Source organism: Sus scrofa, chromosome 15 (genome assembly GCF_054392235.1).
Source record: "Sus scrofa isolate SSC_HxYL_T2T_F1_AM1 chromosome 15, Sscrofa_HxYL_maternal_Yorkshire_Landrace_v2.0, whole genome shotgun sequence".
Lineage (NCBI taxonomy): Eukaryota > Metazoa > Chordata > Mammalia > Artiodactyla > Suidae > Sus > Sus scrofa.
This window is the reverse complement of record NC_139397.1, coordinates 107,672,271-107,697,297: the sequence shown is the minus strand read 5'-3', so window position 1 is coordinate 107,697,297 and position 25,027 is coordinate 107,672,271. Positions and strand designations below refer to the sequence as shown.

General features: G+C 34.8%; 1 protein-coding gene and 1 long non-coding RNA gene across 6 annotated transcripts in view; one reads left to right on the top strand and one right to left on the bottom strand.

The window, feature by feature from the left end:
- Positions 1-23,230, top strand: part of LOC102160390 (uncharacterized) — a 101,476-nt gene extending 78,246 nt beyond the window's left edge. For 2 of the 5 annotated variants that reach the window (XR_014829370.1, XR_014829367.1), the window contains exons 2-4: positions 1,393-1,464; positions 9,423-9,543; positions 13,423-13,555. This is a non-coding gene — a long non-coding RNA (uncharacterized LOC102160390). Of the gene's footprint in view, positions 1-1,392; positions 1,465-2,240; positions 2,388-8,907; positions 8,975-9,216; positions 9,310-9,422; positions 9,544-13,422; positions 13,556-15,743; positions 15,858-21,698 lie in introns of those variants that run through there. The other 3 variants (XR_014829368.1, XR_014829369.1, XR_308147.4) reach the window with 3 other exon arrangements.
- Positions 1-25,027, bottom strand: part of COL3A1 (collagen type III alpha 1 chain) — a 528,757-nt gene that overhangs the window by 259,290 nt on the left and 244,440 nt on the right. The window lies entirely within an intron of this gene.

Below are 25,027 nucleotides of genomic sequence, written 5' to 3'. Positions count from 1 at the left end.
CTTTCTCCTAGTTAATAAAATAAGTAAACACACACATACACACATAGTATCTATTGGAAAGAGAACATCATTTCAGTAGTATATTTATTGTAATTTTTTGAAGTTTTCACACAAGTTTTTATATTTGATTGGATTACATTTTTGATCATCATAGAAATAATTTTATCTTTCACTCTTCTACTTTCTTCTCACAATGCTTATTTTACATGCATTCACCATTAAATAGCACTCTCAATCTAATGAGGTTTTTGACCCCAAAAAAAGTTTCTTTAGACATTTTTTTCTGTTAAGACCATTACATGGTTATTCTGTACTTTTACATACTAAGAATATTGCTGATGTTCTAATTCATATTTTTTTTCAATAAACCACACCCTAATATCTCATGAAAATGGAATCAAAATTCTCAAACTGGAGACATCTCCTAGAGAGAGAAATTGCATTGTATCCTCTGCAGCAAATATCTTCCCCCATAGGCGATAGCCAAATCTTGACAGTTCTACTGTCCGTATGATACATGTGTCCTTTTCTTTCCATGCATTTGTTCACTTCATAATCATACTGTGCTAGTGTTTTGTTGATTTCAACCAAATAGATCTGCAGTAAATGACAAGGTCTAAGAGTTAACTCTCATTCCTAATGTTCACTAACTTAACTTCCTTCCATTGCTACGAGTAATAGAAGCATAGCTTTGTCTAGTGATTAAGAGCATGGTCTCTGACGGTGAATAAGAATGTAGATGTATGCCATGACACCAGCAAACCATGTGGCTTGGTGTAATTATTTCACCCTTCTTGGGCCTTATTTTTTCTTTCGTGAAGTGAAGACACAATACCTAATTGCAGTTTTGCTCTGAGGAATAAATGACAGTATAAATGAAAAATCCTTACAGTACTCTCTGGGATATACTGTGTACTCAGCAAATACTAGCCATTACTAATTGTTGAATTGAAGGTAGTTTAGTAAATTCTGTGGTTTTCTCAGTGTTTGCCTTGGGGTTTTACTTTGGCTTATAGTCTAAGCCAATCATGGGCATCCCACTCCTGTCAATAACTGATTGAACCTTAAGTAAATTAACACCTCTCCAGGAGATGACACTATTATCTCATCCAGACTAAGAAAACACAAGTGTAAATTCGGTGAATACCCCTAAGTAAAAAAGTTCCCATTTCACAGATGAGTTAACTAGGACATGGAGAGGTTAAGTGAATTTTCCAGTTTCTAACTGGGCCAGGATTTGAACCCAGGTGGCCTGGCTTCAAGAGCAAAGATCTTTAGTCTTATGTAATGTGCATCTTTATGTTCCTAGCTCTTAAAATTCAATTCAAGCGTGATTTTTTTAATTCTTTGATACCCTCTGATCATATATTATTCCGGCTCTGTCCATCAAAGCTTATGAATGCAAGCCAACATGTTCCTGAATATATGTCCTGCAACCAGTGGACATCTGAACAGACGAAGAAGGTAAATAAAGATTTAATTATATATTGAGCTATGATTGTTTCCTCTTTAAATAGAATCTTTGGTTTGCATTGCAATGACTTATGATTCCGAAAAATAATGTATTAGGAGATTTTTCAGGGGAAAAGCATGACATATTATTAACTATAGTAATACACATCTGTGTCTAACACCTGGTTGCACTTATTTACTTTTTCTTCCTCGGTGAGCTAATAAATCAAATAACCAAGAGAATTTTGAATTTTTCTGTTCTTTACAACCAAAACAACAGTGAATCATTTAAAAATAAATTGTGAAGGTAAGTAAAATTTAAATTATGTATTTGTCTTAGTTCTTTTAACTTTTAACATTGACTTACTAAATATTAACCACCTTAAAATTATAATATTAAGATATGGTTACTTGATAATTATAAACAATGGAAGCAAACACTTCAAATAAAAAATATGGCAAAATATAATAAATTCAATATAAAAAAAATGCACAAAGATGGGATCCAACCCCCAAAATATCAAAAAGACATGAATCTATCAAAATCTGTGCCTCAAATGTCTAGGTCAGTATGACAAGAATTGTTATAATTAAGTGAGAATGACAGAATGGCTTCACCATCAAAGAGTTTGGTGGTGGATCTTGATGTGGTTTTAATTATTATGATTCAATTCTTCTGAACAATGCACACTTAGGGAAATACTTATCACCACATGTACAACTAGATGCCTGATTTGTGCATTTTTAATTCATTCAATGAAATGAATTACATGCCTACTATGTTCCAGGCATATGGGTGTGCAACACTGAAGAAAACAGAACATTTTCATAACATCTCAGAGGAGTAAAATGGTTTGAAGAAACAGAAACATAATCTGTCAATGGAGTGGAGCCAGTGACCGCTGGAAGAGACCATTGGTAGAGAAAAGAATCTGGTATATAAAAAGAAAAATAGAATAATCTCCTTTGAAAAGGGATTTTGAGAAGCACATGAGTCTGAGTCAGAGCCACAGAAGAAATCCATCTAAGACAAAACCATAGCCACATATCAAAAGATATTTTTATATGTCTGAACATCCATTTTTACCATCTCAGTTGCTGTAATAAATTGCATTCCAGCATTCTTACTTCCCTTTTCTTTCCTTTCAACGAACCCCTCACTGAAAATTCTTTACTCACAAAGCCAATGCAACAACTTGATATTTAAATATCAAACATAAAGAGAGAAAAAGAAATGCATGAGAGTTTGGTTAACAGGGGTTAAGAAGCCATCATTTATTTAACACTATACATTTAAATTACTGGGCTTAGGCCCTGAAAGGATTATCTATCCCAACAATGACAGAATGACTCAGATTTTTCGTCTAGCCCCATAAATTATCGTGCTGTTCTGGGAGAATGAGTAAGTAGTCATTTAACTGTATAAGTGAAGGAGCCAGGGAGTTTTAGTATTCTCATCCACATATTATTGGGTTGAGTTGTCCAAGCTAAAATACAGAGATATTCATGTCTCACTCTTATTTCTTCCTTAATAAATTTCAATTTTTTCTATCCTTTGTTTATTGAAGATTGAAGGAATACACAAAATTTTGGAAGTCTTACGTGAAGATATCAAAAAGAAAAAATATGCATGAAAATGTTCTCTTCCCAAGTAAAATTCTCTTTATTGTAATAGTTGAAAACAAGTAGTCTCTATGCTGTTTCTTGTACTTAAAGTGAATCTTGCCCATCTGTACGCCTCACACATTTGCACAGATTTCAAATAGTCCTAAGTCAGGAGAGAGGTCTGACCCAGAGACAGACTGCAGAGAGAGCTACCTATACTATCATCTACCTATACTGACAGCATAGCCTTTCATTAATAAATATAAATGAAGGATAAAATATCATAAAATATTTAAGATAAGATCAAGTAAGGAAAGAAATTGATTTAAGAAGATAATGTGAGAAATAAAAAGGAAAATTTGAATATAAATCTACATCCATAATAGATTTATGGGAATATAACATTGGTCAAACAAGACTGGACAGCTCTAAACTGGAGCAATCAAGAGAACAGAAATCAGTACATTGGAATTAATTGCATGTTTAAACTGATTAGAAAAATAATAGATTAAACACCATTGAAGACTAAATTAGTCATGTAGAAGATAAATTCAAATACCCTAGAACATACGGCAAAATGACTTAAGACCAAGAAAGAATCCCTAGAGAGAATAGAAACAACAGAGGGGAAAGGTGAATTTTAAGGAAATAGGTTGCTTTTATTATTGTCATGAATTTCCTCCTCTCCCTGCCAGAACATTGTACATTTCTGCTTTATTAAACCCAGGAATTGCAAGTGACTTGCTTGAACCAATTAACCATTTGTGACAATTATGTATGCAACTTCTGAACAGAAGCTTTAACTCCATTTTTCTTTCCTCTGTCTTCCAAGAAACTTGCTTTTTTTTTCTAGATAGAGACTATTTTTAGCCTGGATCCTGGAGTGAAAAACTATAGGAGTGAAAGTAAAATATTTTGCCACTGCGTAATATTCCAGAATCTAGGGAGAGTCATCATTTCTGCCTGATATAACCCTCAATGGATATATACACAGTATGAGAAAATAGACAATTTTACACCATAGTTTTGTGAGGGATTTGGTGGTTTTATTACTGCAGGCATAACTTTGTGTTTCCTGATTGATACACAAATTGGGTGTTTCCATAGCAGAAAAACCTCAGTGTGTCACAGGCCTGATGAGCAGTTAGGGAACAGTGAGAAAACTCTTCCTTGAGATTAGAAGGATGGTGATGGCATACAGTGATAAAACACTTTTAAACTGTCACCAGTTGTCTTTTGAAAGCAGATAATGTACTGATTGAGCTTGTGCCTTTAGTCTGTTAGGAAACAGTGTACTTTGCCTGTTGTGGTGCCATTGTGTGCATTTAACAAGTTTCCATAAGACAGAGATAAATTCAGAAGTAAACTGGCTAGATTGAAAGCAATATTTAAGAGGTATAGAAAGTCAAAATCTTGGATTATTGTAGGTTTGGGATATTAAATAATTAAATGTTTAAAAACTCTAAAACTCATTGATATATAATTATGAATATATACGTACACAATTCATATATCCAATATACATTATATAAACTATTTCTTACTAGAAGTCATAAAAAAAATGATTGACAGCTTTGACTACATTTCTAGTTCATTTCAGAAAAAAATTTGATAAATTAAGTTGAAATAGATCTAAAACAGACTGGCAGAAATATTTTCACCATGTAGAAAGGACAAGGAATTGACATTAGTTTCATTTTATAAATATCTCCTAGAAATCAATACTCCCCCAAAAAAGATAATTAAATAGGAAACTGGACTCAGAAAATGAGGCAATTCAACAAAGAAAAAAATAATCACTTGTCAAAAATGTGTAAAATGGTGCTCATTGCAAGCATTTAATACCAAGATAAATAAATTGAGGTTGCCAAGGGGGAGGAGGAGGGAGCAGGATGGACTGGGAACTTGGGGTTGATAGATGCAGACTATCGCCTTTGGAATGGATTAGCAATGAGATCCTGCTGTGTAGCAGTGGGAACTATGTCACTTATGATGGAGCATGATAATGTGAGAAAAAAGAATCTATACATGTATGTATAAATGGGTCACCATGCTGTACAGTAGAAAATTGACAGAACACTGTAAACCAGTTATAATGAAAAAAAAATTTAAACACATTATAAAAAATAATAAAATAAAATTATTACTATGACGAAAAAAAAGAAATCAAGAGTTAAATAGCTTTATAATGCCTAGCGTTCTCAAACTGTAAGGAAAGGGACATTCGCTTTCAATTTTGAGGGGAGTAAAAGTTTTCATCACCCTTTAAGAATACTTTGGCAATTTCTATCATTTTAAATTGTATATACTCTTTGATTGATGCTATTTCTGTTAATATCCTATAGAAATGTCTGTGAGTGTAGATATACAGAAATTAAGGGCACTACTATTTTTTTAAAAAGTTGGTAACAATCAATCAGAATGGAATGGTTAAATAATTGATAATACATCTATATGAAATGACACAAAAAAGCAGTTAAAAAAGTGGCATAATTCTAGCAGAGTCACTAAAGGAAGCTACTATATAGTTCTCCATAACAACCCCAGGGTATATCTGGGTGAATAACAAAAATCAAAATACAAAAATAATTTAAAAATTAGAAGGTTTAACCATAACATTTAGCAACTCAAAATCGCTAGGATGAAATGAAGTAGTTAAATATTTTATTGAAAATGCAATTCTTTAAGATTGTTTACTTGATCTAATTTAGTACAGATATTGTCACTAGATTTGACAATCTTTTCTGTGATATTTTTGGGGTTTACACTGTTTTCGGTAAATTTTAATTTTGGTAATAATGGCAAAATTAGATATACAGCAAGGACCACAGAAGTGTATGAAAAATCATGAGATAAATTATCATTATACATGTAGTATAACATTTCATCAAGACTCAAGCTAGATTACAGAAAAAAACATAATAATTTTTCTCTTTCTGTTCATAATTTCAATTGCAAAATTTTCAGTAGTTAACAGTGATTTATTCATATGGTATCCAGAATACTGAACTGTCCATTAGATGTCTTTCTTTCTAAGACCGATATCATAGGCTGATGGTGAGGTTCACAGCAGAAATTAGCTTTCTTTCTACTTACTTTTCTAGTATTCTTTATGTGAAAAAATGGCAACATTATCCAAAGACTGCACTTTTTGTTTTATGCATTTAAAATATTTTTATTAATACTATTGTTTTTCTAAAAAGTTCTTTATGCTTTTTTTTGCTTTCAAGAATATTATGTACAGGAGTTACCATTGTGGCTCAGTAATGACCCTGACTAGTATTCATGAGGACGTGGGTTTGATCCCTGGCCCAACTCAGTGGGTTAAGTAGCCAGCTTTGCTGTGAGCTGTGGCGTAGGTCACAGTCACTGCTCGGATCTGGTGTTGCTGCGGCTGTGGTGTAGGCTGACAGCTGCAGCTCCAATTCAGCCCCTAATCTGGGAACTTCCATATGCAGTGGGGATAGGCCCAAAAAGACAAAAAAAAAAAAAAAAAAAAAAATACTATGTACATAAAATTTGGGTTATTACATCATTTTGCTTACAAAATTATTTTTTTTAATTTTATTTTCCCACTGTACAGCAAGGGGATCAAGTTATCCTTACATGTATGCATTACATTTTTTTTTTCCCCACCCTTTGTTCTGTTGCAACATGAGTATCTAGACGAAGTTCTCAATGCTACTCAGCAGGATCTCCTTGTAAATCTATTCTAAGTTGTGTCTGATAAGCCCAAGCTCCCAATCCCTCCCACTCCCTCCCTCTCCCATCAGGTAGCCACAAGTCTTTTTTCCAAGTCCATGATTTTCTTTTCTGAGGAGATGGTCATTTGTGCTGGATATTAGATTCCAGTTAGAAGTGATATCATATGGTATTTGTCTTTGTCTTTCTGGCTCATTTCACTCAGTATGAGATTCTCTAGTTCCATCCATGTTGCTGCAAATGGCATTATGGCATTCTTTTTTATGGCTGAGTAGTAGTCCATTGTGTATATATACCACCTCTTCCGAATCCAATCATCTGTGGATGGACATTTGGGTTGTTTCCATGTCCTGGCTATTGTGAATAGGGCTGCAATGAACATGCGGGTGCATGTGTCTCTTTTAAGTAGAGTTTTGTCTGGATATATGCCCAGGAGTGGGATTGTGGGGTCATAGGGAAGTTCTATGTAATTTATTCATCATGCCTAATTGGTACTTATAAATGAATTTAAAGGTAGATATTTAAAAATAGATATTTTTAATATTATCGACAACTGAGAAAATTGCTTTCCTTTGCATTTTTTAGGAATTCAATAGTATCAGTTCACACAGAGTACTATATGAAAATAGTATTTTGAAAATACAGTCATTGAAAATTATAGTTATCTTTTCTACAGGGCTTACTTTTGATCTCATATCTAAACTGGCCAAGTAACATTTAGCAAATTTATCTCATTCAAGATTTTTTCATTCATGATATCGCATTAATTTTTGAAATTTAATTTTATCGCCTAAAACACATATATTATTATTTCTCATAGATGTTTGCAATCTGCACGAGTTCTCTTTATAACATTATTTGATTTTTCCATGATTTCTACCATGTGAAAAAAATTCTTATTTTCATAAGAACAAAATATTTCAGGATGATGTTTTGTTATTTAGGTATTGCCTCACCAAAACCTAAGTAAATTATATTATGCATTGAATGGCAAAATGTTTTTCTCAGAGGCTCTCTTTCTGCAACATTTGTATGATCTAGTTATGCTGTTTTGATGTTTAGTCAAAAAGCTTATTAATAAATTATGGGAAAAATTCAGATTTATTTGAATGTCTACATCCTTAGCTGTAGCACCCGGGGAGAGAACCAGTGCAGAATCAGAACAACTCTCTACCATGTCCTTTTCTCTAGGTCTCAGTAAGGAAAGATCTCAAAGACATATTACATGGTAATTAAAGCTTTAAAATTTCATTCATGATCTCAACTATTTTCAAACTCTGTAAGCAAATATATCTGGAAATCTATAAACAAACTCTTAGTTGTTAGAAGATATTAAGAACCTGCTTCCTGGCCATTTACCCTAAAGGCCTGTGTTAGAAAAATATGTTTTTTTCTGGTTTTATCATATTTATTTCTAAAGGAAATACAGTGTTGTTTTCCAACCATTTAAAGGACCAGTTAATTATTGTGTTTAGCCAAGGGTAAAGCAGCATACACATGTTAGGAATCTATGCTTTTCTTAAGAGTTGACAACTCCAAAGAAACATGAATGGTATAAACAGGTCAACCAGGTTAAAACTGAGAGAAGATGCTATGCTATAATTACACACCTGTCTGAGCTACTGAATGAATTCCTGAGAATAAAGTGTCCTCTTCATCTTTCTTACTATAGTATCTAACACCTAATCTTTTTAGGTGTTCAATAAGTGTTCAGTAAATTATTGGGTGGATTCTTAGAACAAGATAATAGTGCATATCTGCCAGAAAGTGACTTATTAGAAATTTCAAAGCACCAAATTTCAAGAAGACAGCCATCATGTTATCTACAAATTCCTGGACTCCACAAGTAAACTATCAGATTAAAAACTTTTGTTTCTCAAATTAAATTTTTATTATACTACTGTGAAATAGTGATAAACATTTTTTCAGTTGTGAGTCTAAAATTATGAATATATACAATTTTCAACTTCATTTTTCTTTTTCCTAGCCTTCATAATCCTGACAGACATTACTATATACGTTCACCTGTTTGTTCATTCAACAAACATTGAATCATTTTGTGAACAAGATAATTTATTGTTACACCAATTGCATTCACTAAGTTTCTTATGAAAGCCCTTGCTTACCAGATGTTTAAATTCTTCACAGGTAAAGAAGCTCTGATATAGAATTTTTCTGCTTCACTTAAAGTTAAAATGGGATTTCTTAAAAGAAAGTAAGTCAAATAGTGATTTTAGATGCCTTCATATCACCTCAGAAGGATACTTAATTGTCACTGTCTTTTTATTCATTTACTCATTTATTTATTTTTTTAAGTTCTGATGTCATCCTCATTATACAGGTCATATCTGATGATCAGCAGAAAATGCAATTGGTCATCTAGATATTAACTGTCTACACAACTCAATACTCAGCTATTAAGAAACAATATAATGACTGACTAATTTATTTCTTCAGGATATTCAATAAATATTCTGGAACACTGGAACGTTTGACACTAGGAAGGAAATGGAATGCTGAAGTTCCAAATCTACTTTCAAAATTTCTCATGTATGTTGTAAGCAGAGAAAAGCCAAAAATCAGACAGGTCCTGTGAGAAAGGACTTGTGACAGACTAATGATAGATGGGTGTCTGGGGATTCTCACTTTTTTTTTTTTTGCAGTGCCTATGGCATGCAGAAGCTCCTGGGACAAGAATCAAACCTGTGCTACAGCAGCCACCTGAGCCACAGCCATGACAGTGCCAATCTTTAAGCTGCTGAGCCAGCAGGGAACTCCCCTCAGGTACAGTTTTTAATTTGATTCTGAAAACTACCTTGTGAGGGAAGGGAGACAACAGGCTCAAAATGTGGTCAGGATCACCCAGGTTGTGAGTTACTGAACTGGAATGCGAGTCTACGTCTCTGATTCCAAATCCAATGCCCAGTCCAGAATATCATTGCTGCATTAATTGCAGCCAAGGCTTTCAGTCTGCCTTCCCTCAGCCCAGCTTTAGACAGGGAGACTGGCAATGGATCAAAAGATGGAAAAGGAGAAAAAAGACTGAACTGGAGGGAACTGAAAGTCTTTTCTGCTAAAGGGAAAGCAAAAGAAAGAGAAACTGCATGGAACTCTGAGGTGTCACCTTTTTTTTTTTAATCCCAAAATTCTGCATGCATTTTATCCACATTGTGATTGTGATTCCATCTCAAGAAGTTTTGCTTTTACTTTGAAATTTTAATTCTTATGCTCAAAGAATTAACCATAAATGTGCAGGTTTACAAATAGGCACAAATGATCCAGTTAATCCCTTTGATTTATAACATGAAAAGAATGGGGACGAATGGTGTGGTACCCATTGAAACCTCTCCAAGATTATCACCCCCACTTGTTCCAAAAAGGGCATTGTTAGCACTTAGACACTAAACACATCAAATACTTGAAATGCTCCACAGCTGCTTTTTTTTTTCTAGAAACACATCAACCTATGTTTTAAATTTATTTCTAAACTGACCTTAAAAATCCAAACACACAGAGCTTACTTAAGACTATCTTCCCAGTCTATTCCGAAATAAGATGCCTATATCACAAGTAAAAATGTTTATTATTATAGCATATTAAGGAAAATGCACCTTTTCTTAGTGAGTTATACATATAAATGAATTTTTAGTATAAGTTCAACAGTAAGTGCAATTAACTAACAAATAATTCCCCCTATTATACAGAGTAGTAGAGTTGCTTGCATCACATATTTGTGACAAGATGTTAACTGAATTAATACTGATAATAAAATTATATTAACTGATGGGAATCATACTGAGAAGTATTATGAATAGAAGTTTAAAACAGGGTGCATATAGGATTTGCCATATAAGGGAACCTGAAGTTGGGTCAACTGGAATGACATGCTAGAGAATTTGGACTCGATTTTTAATACGAGGGAACCTTTAAAAGATCCTAGTTTTTAAAATTACCAATGATTTTGAAAATTTCCTTGTAGTCATTAGATTTTAAATTGGAAAAACATTGGGTTGGTAATTACAATAGTAAAAGGACAAATGGATGAGTTTGGATGGATGGATGGATGGTTAATGGTTAGAGAGGGAATTTTGTGCTCAGAAAGGAGTACTTGAGAGCAATGAAATATTGTGTGTGTTACACATATATATTATATGTATTATATTACATATATTATATGCCTTATTACACACACACATGCTTAAATGTTGCTCTTTAAAAGTAGCTCTTGGTAAATGTGAGATGTCTAAACATTGCAGAAAAGTCCTATAATTTTATTAATATATAAACAATAGTTTTTGAAATCCCATTTGGCAATTTATTTCTCCATTATTCAATGAGCATTTGTTGAACATCTACTATGAGCCAGGTACTTTGTTAGAAATTATGAATGAGGTAGACATTATTTTTGCCCTCATGAGGTTATCTTGAGGAACACAGATAATAAACAGGTGTACAAACAAATAAATGTAAAAGTGCAAGTTTTGATAAGTACAGTGATGGAAAATAGTCCACATGTTCAGGAAGTGAATAACAAAATAGGTTAAGATTTTTTTCTTTAGATGAATTTTTAGGGAAAGCCTCTTTAGGAAACCAACATTTGAGCTGTGACAATTCTGCCATTGTAGCATGGAAGTTGTAGGAGATAATATATTTTTAAATGATTATGTTTGTGTTTCGATAAAACTTTATTTACAAAAGTAGATGGTGGGCTAGATTTGGCCTGTCAGCTGTAAATATCGCTCCCCAAATTAGAGGGTTATCTAATTTGTGTTTCGATAAAACTTTATTTACAAAAGTAGATGGTGGGCTAGATTTGGCCTGTCAGCTGTAAATATCGCTCCCCAAATTAGAGGGTTATCTAATTTAAATATCTGTAGGCATCACTACAGTTCCCCCAAAGGGCTGACAACCTGAAAATCAGTCAGCTCTATACTAGAATATAGGATTGGTAAAAACAAATTTGGAAGCTATTGGTTAAATTTATAGTTTTCTAAAATATATTTCAATGGAGTTCCTGTCGTAGCACAGTGATTAACGAATCTGACTAGGAACCATGAGGTTGCAGGTTCAATCCCTGGCCTTGCTCAGTGGGTTAAGGATCCGGCGCTACCGTGAGCTGAGGTGTAGGTTGCAGAAGCGGCTCGGATCCCACGTTGCTGTGGCTCTGGCTTAAGCTGGTGACTACAGTTCCGATTAGACCCCTAGCCTGGCAACCTCCATATGCTGCGGGAGTGGCCCTAGAAAAGGCAAAAAGACAAAAAATAATAATAATAATAAAATAAAATAAAATATATTTCAGGAGGTAGCAAGAATCAATCATGAACCATTGACCTTTTAAGCACAATTTATAGTATCTAACCTTTTTTTTTTTTTCTTTTTATTACCACACCTGAAGCATGTGGAAGTTCCTGGGCTAGAGATCAAATCAGAGCTGCGGCTGAGGGCTATGCTGCAGCTTGAAGCAACACCAGATCCTTAATCCACTGAGTGAGGCCAGGGATTGACCTGCATCCTCATGAACCCTATGTCGGGTTCTTAACCCACTGAGGCACAACAGGAACTCTATCTAACTGTTTTGGGCCAAACAAACTCCTAGCTAACCTGGCAACCAATTACAGACATAATGAAAAATCTTAGCTAGGACCAGGCCTGGTCCAGGTTAGCACAACTGGCCAGTCCCACCAAAACTGATAACTACAGAATCCTGAACTAAACAAATGTTGTTTTAAGCCACTATGTTTTGGGATAGTTTGCTATATCACAAAAACTAGTTGACATAATAGGCTTATTATCATTATGTCAAGCAGATATTATATCTTTCTTAAATGATGGAAAAACATATGAAATAGAATGAATACCAATAACAATATTTACTGAATGCTCCCTATATATAGGGACCATGCTTGAGTTCCAAGATGCACCAGGAGTCAAGAAAATCTTGCCACCTTCTCACAAATGTTTACATTTGCTATGTTTGAATAACAGGTTATTGGAATGATCCCGTCTATAGTTAAAGATTAACATTCTGAGGTGACAAAAATCAAGAGAGATAGAAACACCAAAAAAAAATTATTTAATGTGGCTCTCACCAAGATGAGCTAAGGTGTTTAAGACATTTTAGATTTTATAGGAAATGGAAATCATTGACTTCCCTTTTTACTGATTACTTCCAAAACGAAGAGTAATATTGTGACCCACTCTTTCCTTCAGTTCTGCTTTTGTGGGACAGCTTGTCTCTGCATGTGATAGTCACTGAACCTCTTTTTATTTTTTCCTGTGTCTGTTGCCATGGGAGCCATAGGTATGTGGGACTTTAGTTTTCAAAAGAGCCTTGGCAGATCTCCAATCCTTTGAAATTTAGTTCTGCTCCCTATGCTGTAATAGTTTCCATTTTGAGTCTCAGCTTCAATATTTTGCATCTTACAACTGCTTCTGTTAGTTAAACCTACTTAAAAATCCATTGACTTATGAACAATAACACAGCTGTGTGCATAATAAGGGCTTAAAATGAATTTTACCTGTATAATCTTTTAAACTAAAAATTGAGAGAACCAAATGTCATCACCTTTGTCAACCAGCTACTAATGAATAACTATCTTATTAAAATAGGTGGTGGGATAAAATACATTGAAAGTGATCTGTTTCTCATTTCCCACTATATAGAGATTCTCCAAGACATTTTTAACCAGAACTGAGATTTGCTGCACACTTTCTAAACTTCAAAATCCCAGCTGTTTCTGAAATGAAGAAAATAAGAGAGAAAGAGAAAGCAGCTTTTCATGATCACAAGAATATGTCCAAAGCAACTAAAACTGTTCCCATGAAACTTATTAAATTAATATTAAATATTAAAAAATTCCTAAGTGTTTTTAATGGTTGCTATTTCATAACACCTATCTCCAGCAAAATAAAAACTTGAGTTTTTGAATAAAAATCAATGTATAATTCTATGCTTAAAATGGTATTAAAGTGCCAAAGGTAAAAATTATCATTCTTATGTAAACTACAGAAACAGTCAAAAATAAATTGTACAACATCAATTAGCACTTTCATTTTTATTCATTTAGAATACTGTCAACAGAAGTCATCCAGTGTATTAGGTTAACATTATTTTTTAAGTTATTCACCATATGAAGTAGTGCATTAATCTGACATCTGTATCATTCTAGTATTTCTTAAAATCCCCCAAAACACTTTAAATTTCAGACAACCAAGACTATTACTCAGAGTATTAGTCACAGGTGCATATCAGAGAGAAACAGACTGAAATCAAATCACATCAACTGTTCTGTCTGTGTGTCAGTCATCTTAAAAAAACATTCAGGAAAGTAGTCTCAGCATGAAAAATGATGAGTTTTTCATCATGGGATTCATGAGTTTAAGGACTTAAATTCTATATCCTTTCCCAAATTTTTGTATTAAAATCTTTACTATCCATGATAAAATGGTCGAGACTCATAATGGGCAAATTCAGTCTGTTACATTTTTTAATTCTGATAAAACCACCAAGTGATTACTGGAGTCTCATTGCCTAAAATCCAAATGTTTATGTCCCTCATATTGTTTCTTACTCTCAAATTTTTGACTTAAAATGTTTGGGTTTTAAACTTACATCTTGCTTTTAAAATAAAGATGATGAGTCTGAGATCCTTGACTCCGGATAGCATACAACATACTTGAGGTAGTTTTACAGTCCAATCCAATCAGAGAAAAGGAGTCCAAGCAGAGAGCAGTCTTCTTTCTGGAAGTGAACTGAGATCACCACTTGAGGCTGCCAGCACAGCTGGACTTTGGGGGGGAGTTCTAGAGAGGGAGGATCCACAGGGAAAGAACCATAAAAACTGCACAAAAATTTCCTCTGGTTCTTGGCCAACTCCTGAGCTGCAGATTCACAGAGTGAGATTCCCGGAGACCATCCTCACAGCTACCAGTAGGCTGAGGGCTGAACAGATTTCAGAGGTTGCATGATGCAGGGAAGAACTTGGAACCTGGGCATGGACAGAGTGAAGAGACTTGGCAGAAAAATTACTAGGCCTTCAGTTGAGGCAAAAAGGCCACATCCTTACTCCCAGAATCATGCCCTAAGAGCAAGTGCTATGCCCAGCAGGACAGGAGATGGCAAACCTGGAATAGCTCAACCAACAAAGCCTAAAACCTGGAATAGATCAACCAACAAAACCTAAAACCAAAGCTTGCACAGGGTCAAAATCATCACCCAGGAAGTTAAGTGCTTGCTAGAACAGAACTCAACATTTTACTATGTGTAATTTACCAAGAATGTATGTCCTACAGGTTATGTATAAAATAAATAATCTCAGAGTTCCCATTGTAGCGCAGCAGAAAGAAATCCAACTAGGAACTATTAGGTTGTGAGTTCGATCCCTGGCTTCACTCAGTGGGTTAAGGATCTGGCGTTGCCATGAACTGTAGTGTAGGTTGCAGATTCGGCTTGGATCCTGCATTGCTGTGGCTGTGGTGTAGGCCGGCTGCTGTAGCTCTGATTGGACCCCTAACCTGGGAACCTCTAAATGCCACAAGTGCATCGCTAAAGAGCAAAATAAATAAATAAATAAATAATCTCAAAACTGTGCTTGGGATTATATTTGCTGTTCTAGTTTTAAAAATTGGGGGTTAAAACTTTTTTTTCTTTTCTAAAATACTGCCTCGGTCATTCCAGTGGATCCTGTTTAAATTCAGCCTTCACCCTTCCCACTTCCCCCATAAACTGTTGATTATGTGCAGTGTTGTCTTTGTTTTTATGTATATCATGTGTTTTTTATGAAGTCTAATAAGCCTATGTTCACACTGTAACATTTCTATAATTAGATATGGCATGTGCTTAAAACAGTGCCTGGAATAAACTGTGTGCTTGATAAGCAGAAACCATTTTTATTAGTAAAATGATAATGAAGATGATAAATCACCAATTTCCTGCAGATATTGTCCAAAATATGTATATTTTATTCTTTCATTCTGGGGTGAAGAAAGGAAGGCAAAAAAGGCAAGAAAGAAGAGAAAGAAGAAAGGAAGAAAAAATTAAGGAAGCTGCTATTTAATGCAATTTGCAGATAGAAATGCATCCTCTTCTCATTTATGAGGTAAAGTTGACACTAATTGCTAAGATATTAGAGTTTCTGACCTGTGAATAAGTACAAAATGATTATTGTTTTTATTTCCACTAGACTGTAAGCTCCATGAGGGCAGAAATATGTCTTTCTTTCTTTTTACATAATAGAAAGCTCATAATAAAAAATAAAAGAGGAGTTCTCACGGTGGCTCAGTGGTAACAAACTGGACAAGTATAAATGAGGACGTGGGCTCGATCCCTGACCTCACTCAGTGGATTAAGGATCTGGTGTTGCAGTGAGCTGTGTGACCTACACAGATGAAACTCAAATCCCACATTGCTGTGGCTGCTGTGGCCTAGGCTGAAAGCTGCAGCTCTGATTCGACCCTTAGCCTGGAAACTTTCATATGCCGCAGGTGCAGCCCTAAAAAGCAAAATAATAAAAATAATAGTAATAAAATATATGATGAATAAATTATGCATTGTTGAACCCAAATTTCTTGAAGAATAAAGAAACTTACTCAAAATTACTGTTATACAACTTCATAACAAATGAAGAAATATCCCTAACAGGAAAATATTCACCTAACCACTTCATCAGGTAGAAACAATTGCTTCCTTTTTTGGTCCTCTACACATAAATGTGGCACCTGTTACATTTGGTCAAAGTTATTTGTCTCTCCTTGAGGGCAGAGGCAAGCTTATTCATCTTTGGGGTGCCAGCAACCAGTACAGGGCACAGAGTAGGGAAGGTTTCAGTGAATATCTGATGGATAGATGAGCCAGTAAGTGATTAATCCTCAAGCAGATCTTAAATCTAATCCTATCCTGATACAAACACTCAATCTAACTCAACCCTAACTGCAATCTGCACCTATTACCAACCTTCTCCTAAAGCTTATCCCACTACCAACCTTTTCTTTAGGGATAAAAGCCATTCCTTCTGAGGATGGAATTCACTCAAACACCATTTGTTGTGGGCTAACAAAGAGCCAGACTCCCTTCTGGACACTGGGACTTAGAAGGCTAGTCTAGGATCAAGTTTCCCGGAGACAAAACTCAACGGCCAGGGCTTGGGAGAGCTAGATACTCAGTGAGCAGCCTCAAGGCAGCTACCTGGAGTCGACTCGCTCTCCACATTTCCCCATGCTACTCTTCCTGTCCTCTCCCTCCCTCCACCCACTTCCATCCACTCCCAGCTCCCAAAGTAGCAACTTGTGATTCTTAGAGAAATCACCACCAGGGGTTAAAGTCACAGTGTCCCTGAGGTAGAATGAACAGGGACTGATGGAGATAAGGAAGGAGATCAAAGCAAAGATCGAGTAGTGGGGAGACACTTGAAGAAAGACCTAATCACTCCATGGTGGGAGGTGGAGGGAAAGATGGAAAGATAGAGAGAAGAAAAAAGTCATGAATGGTGGGAAGAGACAGAACAAGAAAGAGGAAAGGAGGAGTAAAAAGAAAAGAGAGGCGTTTCCATTGTGGCCCAGCGGAAATGAACCCTACCGGTAACCCTGAGATTGTGGGTTTGATCCCTGGCCTCGCTCAGTGGGCTAAGGATCCAGCATTGCTGTAAGCATATACCACAGGTGTGGTCGTAAAAAACAACAACAAAAAAAAAAAAAAGAAAAAAGAAAGAAAGAAAGGAAAGAAAAAAAAGAGAGAGAGAAAAGAGAGGAAGGAAAGGAGAGAACAAGTAGAGAAGAGTTGTTAAGAGGGAAGGAGGAAAAGAGAGGAAGGAGATAATGGAGAAGCTGAAAAGGAGAACACAAGCCACCATAAAATAAAATAAATATTAGATTATGATGGAGCATGATAATGTGAGAAAATAGGATGTGTGCATGTATGTGTAACTGGATCACCATGCTGTACAGTAGAAAAAAATTATATTGGGGAAATAACAAGTAAAAAAATAAAATAAATAAAAGGATAATTTAATAAATTATTTTCCATATATATTACTTCAATATTTGCTGTCTTATTAAACAGAGAACAATGAATTTTAGAAAGAGTTCTAGGATCCAAATGTTTTAAAATGATGAAAAAGTTTTGTGCTTGAAAGAATGTTTTGCTGACTTGGAAACTCCACTCACTTAGGATAACATTTCTCCCAAAGACACTAAAAAAGCAAGGAGACTCAATGCCAGGAATGATAAGATAAAGTGACAGAATGTTTTGATACCTTGCAGTTTGTATTATTTTTGAAAGTAAGGGTTTCAGTTTTACCAATTTGTATAAACAAGACAGAAAAATGTAAAGTCATTCCACTTCTTGAAAGGCTCAATTTCTATTTTTCATTCTTAAACAACCTCTGTGAGGTGGACGTCTGTGACATGGTAAACTAGCTCAAAGAAGAGTGAAAACTGACCAAGAATGTGGATGTTTCTTTCTCCTTTCTGCAGAAGGAAGGCTCTGTCTTTTCTGGTTTTCCCCCCTGAAAGCCACTCTGTTACTTTGCAGCCATTTCTCTTGGCTCCAGACAAGAAGAATATGTCATAATTCCCAAAGAGGCAGCTGTATTTAGTTACTGTGCTCTAGATATGCACACATCTCAAGTTGACACCTAATGAAATACTGAAATCATATAAAAAGTTCAAACTCTGTGTGCTTTGGAAGAGGCCAAAAGTACAATGACCACCATACATTATACAAGCAAAGTGAAGAGTTCAGAGGAAGGATTGACATCACGCATAATAAGAGAGTTTCTCAGACCCTGTGAGCTGCTGAAGTGTAACAGCTACACAACAGTGCATATTGTTAAATATTTTTCTCTAATATATCATTAAATCTTTAGGTGTCTTGCTTAAGATCCTTGCATCTCCAAAGGCGTTTTTTTGTTTGTTTGTTTGTTCGTTTGTTTGTTTTTATGGCCACAGCTGCAGCATATGGAAGTCCTCAGGCTAGGGGTCGAATCAGATCTTCAGCTGCCAGCATATGCCACAGCCACAGCAACGCCAGATCTGAGCCACGTCTGCAACCTACACCACAGCTCATGGCAACTCCAGGTCTTTAACCCACTGAGTGAGACCAAGGATCAAACCTGTGTCCTCATGGATACTAGTCAGATTTGTTTCTGCTGAGACACAGAACTCCCCAAAGGTTTTGATTTTATGTTATCTGTAATGCAAATATAGTTAAGTGAAAAAAATAGCAAAAAAGAGTAGTCACTAAATCATTTGTGAGTTAATCAACAAAAAAGGGGCAATTATTCCTCGATTATATTTTACCGTAAAGTAAGACTCAGGCAACAAAATATATATATTATCATATATTTAAAATATATTTTAATCTGTTATAATAAATAATTGGTGTTTGTATCTATATTTTCATTTTTATGCACTCATTTTTGTTCTTTTCAGTTTTAATAAAGTCTCATTTGTTTTTTGCTATTTATTTTGAATTGTTTATCTTTTGTGAATTCTATAACTGATCCTTTTGTCCATTTTCACGTTCTTTTTTAAAGCATTCACTTGTAAAATTGAAGACAAGTTGAAATTCATTTCTATTGATTTCCCACCATTCCATGTGTGGAAATTCACCATCGGGGAAAAAAAACTTTTAGCAAGGGGTACAATTATAACTATTTTGTGTTAAATAACTAGGTTTCAAAACATTTTTTGTGTTATCTTTTCCAAAGCAGATTATAAATGCAAAATTATCTTTATAGATTCCAGATGTGTTGTCAAATAAAAAGCATCTCTAGGACTATTTGATGCATTATACACTTGTTTCCATATTTATCAGGTAGAGCAAAACTTGACCTGGCATTACATAAAACATCTTTCTGAAACTGTTAAAATCATCAGTGCAGCTGCTCATTCTATGGACTCTGTTTACTAAAAAGATTCCATAGACATGATATACACTGACAATGAAGACCCACAGCATCTCTAAATACATCCACACAGACACTTTAAGATAAGTTCCTTGGGACCTACTGATGTTATGATGTGAAGTTTAATCTATATAGCTAAAGGGAAGCATATCCATTTTTCTTGTTTCAGTTTTTCAATTTGAAGCACAAATTTGCTTAACATTTTATAACTCAATTGTAGAAACCAATGTATTTCTGTTAGGACTTCTTTCTGATATGTAAAAGGGTTTGTGCCTCTTCACTTAAGTAAGAAAAGTTTTAGATCTCAGGTAAAGAAAGTAAAACTTCTGTTAAGTTTTGCAAATCATTGCCAAAATACAAAGCACAAAGGCAAGAAAGTAGTTTAAAAAATTACATCTGGGAGTTCTCATCATGGCTCAGCAGAAACAAATCTGACTAGCATCCTTGAGGACTCAGGTTCCATCCCTGTCCTGACTCATTGGGTTAAAGGGTCTGGCGTTGCCCTGAGCTGTGGTGTAGGTTGCAGACACCGCTTGGATTTGGCCTAGGCTGGCGGCTACAGCTCCTGATTCAGTCCCTAGCCTGGGACGCTCCTTATGCTATGGGCGTGGCCTCAAAGAGATTAAAAAAAAAAAAATAAGAAAGAAAAATTACATCTGATCATTTCATTAGCAGCCTGAAAAAGAGGAAGTGTACTTAATATCAAAATTTGGAAATTCAGATTTTATCTCACAGGTTTTTATATTCATAAATTATATTTCTCATTAGCAATGCATGGGAGAATATAATTTCAATAATGGTGATAGCCAGAGAGTAATGCATGTGTAGATTATGCATAGAATTGAATTTAGTTAACATTAAATTTTGTTAAGTTGTCATATGTTTTAAATCCAAAAACAACTTCTTCCATAGTCTCATTTCTAATTTCTCTACATTCAATTTTTATGTATAAATAATTCAAAGTTGATAAGATGTATCATTTTTTTCTCCCTCAATACATAATATCATGTTAAAAGTACACTTTTTAAATCAAAACCACAGTGCAATACTAGTTCATCACTAGAATGGCTAGAATTTTAAAATAGAGAATATATGGAAAGTGCAAGAATGAGGAGAAACTGGAATACTCACACATTGCTAATGGGAATGAAAAGTGGTGCAGCCCTAGTAGAAAACAGTTTGGGGGTTCTTCAATATATTAAACATAGGGAGTTCCCATTGTGGTTCAGTGGGTTAAGAAACTGACATAATGTCTGTGAGGATGCAGGTTTGATCCCAGGCCTTGCTCAGTGGTTTAAGGATCCATCATTGCCACAAACTAAGGTGTAGGTAGCAGATGTAATGTCATTCCTGTGGCTGGGGCTTAGGCCTACAGCTGCAGCTGCAATTTGACTCCTAGCCCAGGAACTTCCATATGCCACAGGTGCAGCCAGAAAAATAAATAATAATAATTAATTAAATAAGTTAAACATAGACTTATCTTAGGACTCAGCCATTTTACTCCTAGGTATATACGCAAAATAATTAAAACAGGTGTTTAAATAAACAAAAGTTGCACATGAAAGTTCATAGCAGCATTTTTTGCAATAGTAAAAAGTGAAAAGAACCCAAATATCCACCAACTGATGAAGAGCTACAAAAATGTGGTACATACATTTAATGGAATATTATTCAACCATGAAAAGAAATAGAGTACTGATCATTTTACAATAGCAAACTTGAAAACATTATGCTACATGAAAAAAGCAATACACAAAAAAGAGAAATATTGTATCATTTAATTTATACGAACTACCCCCAAATAGGCAAATATGTAGGGGATTATTTTATATGAAATACCCCCAAATAGGCAAATACATAGGGTCAGAAAGCAGGATAATAGTTGCCAGCAGCTGGAGGAGTGAGGGGATGGAGAATGACTGCTAAATGGGTATGGAGTTTCCTTTGGGGATGAAGAAAATGTTCTGGAAATACAGAGTGGCAATGATTGATAACACTCTAAGTGTATTAAATTACCTTTTTTTTTTTTTTTTTTAGGGTTATGTCTGAAGCACATGGAAGTTCCAGGCTAGGGGTTGAATTAGAGCTACAGCTGTTGGCCTACATCATAGCCGCAGCAACACTGGATCCAAGCTGAATTTTCAACATATGCCACAGCTTGCAACAACGCCAGATCCTTAACCCACTGGGTGAGGCCGGGGATCCAACATGCATCCTCATGTATCCTAGCCAGGTTCTTAACCCACTGAACCACAACAGGAACTCCTTAAGTGACTCTTAATTGCACATTTTAAAATGGTTAAAATAGTAAATTTTTTATCGTGTGTGTTACACTAAAATTTTAAAAATATATCTTGACAGCCAGGGACCATATGCCTATTGTCTACTTAAGAATTTCTGTATTTGTTTACTGAATTTCATAACCATTTTCTATTGAAAAACTCAAAGTAAGACTATCTCTGCTCCCTCATGATTTATAAAATGAAAGAAATAAATTTTTAAATGGATAAGAGTTAATAATGACAAACTAACAGCAAGTAGTAATTATTCATAACATTTAGGAAACTAGGAAGGAAATTGATGAATGTTGTAGCAGAAAATGTTCTGTCCCCAATCTCTTCTCCAACTTTATGTTAGTAAATTTTGTAGATGTGAGTAGGAAAATTAATTAAGAATCTATTGTCAAGATATTTCATTACCTTTTTTTTTTTTTTTTTTTTTTTTGACTACACCTGTTGCATGAAGAAGTTCCCAGGCCAGGGATCAAACTCATGCCACAGCAGCAACCTGGGCCACAGAAGTGACAATGTTGGATTTTTAACCCACTGCACCACAAGAGAATTCCAAAATATTTTATTCTTAAAAGCTAAATTTTAAATTATGCCTTAATTTTCTCAACAGATAGCAGTGACCTTTGTCTAGAAAGAGCTTCAAGAGGCTGGATTCATTCATTATCATTCATCATAAAAGTCTATATCTAACAGTAGAGACCATGAGAAAGTTTCAGCGTACAGGGAAAGATTATGATTATGTGCAGTGTCTGCTAAAATATTTAAGTACTCCTTCTGAGTATTGTAAAACAAATTTTATACATCAAAAGTGTTCAGTATCTTAGAAGTAAAACAGCTCTGTGTGTGAGTTATGGCAATAAACCCAGAGCCTGGTTTAAAAACAAGAGGTAAGTATCTATGTCAACTTTAAATGAAAATTCCTTTCCTGAGAACATTACACTTTCAAAACCACGCAAAAGGTTTTAGGGAAAGGATCATAAGGATTCTGGAATGTAAACTGTTTTGCTATTTAAAACATGCATGCTGTTTGAATTCTTCAAAGAGCAGTGTTGTACAAGTCTTCAATATGCATGTATCTGGTAAATTGTAATCACATGTATATGTCTGGAATTTTAGAGTTTATATGTGGCATACTATCATTTCCCACATTTAAAAAATTTAAATTCTAGTTATCCATGATATACTGAAATTTAAGTGTGGAGACTGTGGTGAATTTGGGAACAGAATATGGGAAGTATATATCAAAAAATCTGATCAATTAAATAAGTTAAGAACCTACTGAAGATTCAGCCCACTTCATTACAATTAAGTGTAGCAATCCTAATGCAGACAGACTAGAATAAGGCAGGGTTAGACTCATACTGATTAACACTCCTAACCCAATCATTTACCTTAGAAACACAGAGCAAACCATATGGGCAATTGGATCAGTGAACACTATAGGGAAGCTTCCTACAGCCCAAATTTCCTATCCTCTTCCATTCCAATACTGCTTTCATCATCCTTTAGCTAGGAACCTAATCTCAGTTTCTTAACTTTGCACTCCATTCAAGAACCAGTGCCTAAAACTTTTTAGGGCTTTAGAACAAAGAAATTAATGTTCTGGATCACAATGTCAAAACTAATCTATTAAAATAATGTGTCCACCTTTACTTGGTAGTCTTCTGTGAGTGGAAAACTCCAGTGTCATGTGCCAAAACAAACAAAATGAAAAAGCAACTCTTAAAAAGTCTTTATGATCGTGTTTTAGATTATTAATTGCTGTCCTTTGTTTAGACAAAAATATCTATAAAAATATTTAAATTTAGGTAAAATATAAACATTTAGATTATAATATTAATTTTTTAAATTTCACTCTTATTTGAAAAAACACTCTTTTTAACAAGCATTTGTTTACAGTTTTCTTTTCCAATGATGTCTTTTGTGTTATTTCGTGGTATTGTACATTCCCTAAAATGATTTGGGAAGTATTTTATCCTTCTCTATTTTCTGGAAAAGATTGTAGGGAATTGACATGATTTCTTCTTAAATTTTTGTTAAATTAGTCCATGAAATCATCTGGGCCTAAATCTTTCTTTTGGAAGATTTTTAGATAGCAATTCAATTTATCATATATGTAATTATTTAGATTATCTATTTATAAGTTTATCTTCAAAGAATTAGTCTCTTTCTTCCAACTAGTTGGATTTACATGAGTTATTTGTACTATTATTAACCTTTTCAATGTCTGAGAGGTCAGTAATAATATTCCTTTTTTTTTTTTTTAAATCTTTTCTATGGCCGCACTCATAGCATATGAAGGTTCACAGGCTAGGGGTCCAATCGGAGCTGTAGATATCGGCCTTCGCCAGAGCCACAGCAACGCAGGATCCAAGCTGCGTCTGTGACCTACACCACAGCTCACAGCAACGCTGGATCCTTAACCCACTGAGCAAGGCCAGGGATCGAACCTGCAACCTCATGGTTCCTAGTGGGATTTGTTAACCACTGCACCACAACAGGAACTCCATAATATTCCTTTTTTCATTTATTATTAGATAATTCCTTTTTTCTTTCTTTTTTTCTTGGTCAGTCTATTATGAAATTTATCAATGTTAGTGATTGTGAAATGTTTTTCTGCTCTTCTTTGCTCCTCGTATTTTTAGTATAAACTCAAATTTAGCTGACTAAAAAAGCCCATTTTTGTAAACTACAACTGGAAACATTCTAATGTGCTTTTTTTTTTTCAGCCCCACCCTTGGCATATGGAAGTTCCTAGGCCAGGGATCAAATCCAAGCTGCAGGTGCAATGTATACCACAGCTGCAGCAACGTCATAGCCTTAACCCACAGCTTCAGGATTGTGATTAAAACTGCTGCCACAGAGACAATGCTGTATCCTTGAACTGCTGTACCATCGGTGCAGTGGGAACATTCCAATGTGCCCATATTTCAAGCAACCAGTGATATGATATGATAAACTTACAAACAACTTTGGAACAAGACACATGAAACTAAATAACTTGTGTAAAGAAAAAGGGAAATAGTTTGACTGCTGTGGTCTCTTATCCTCTATGCATAAAGAAGTATAGAATTA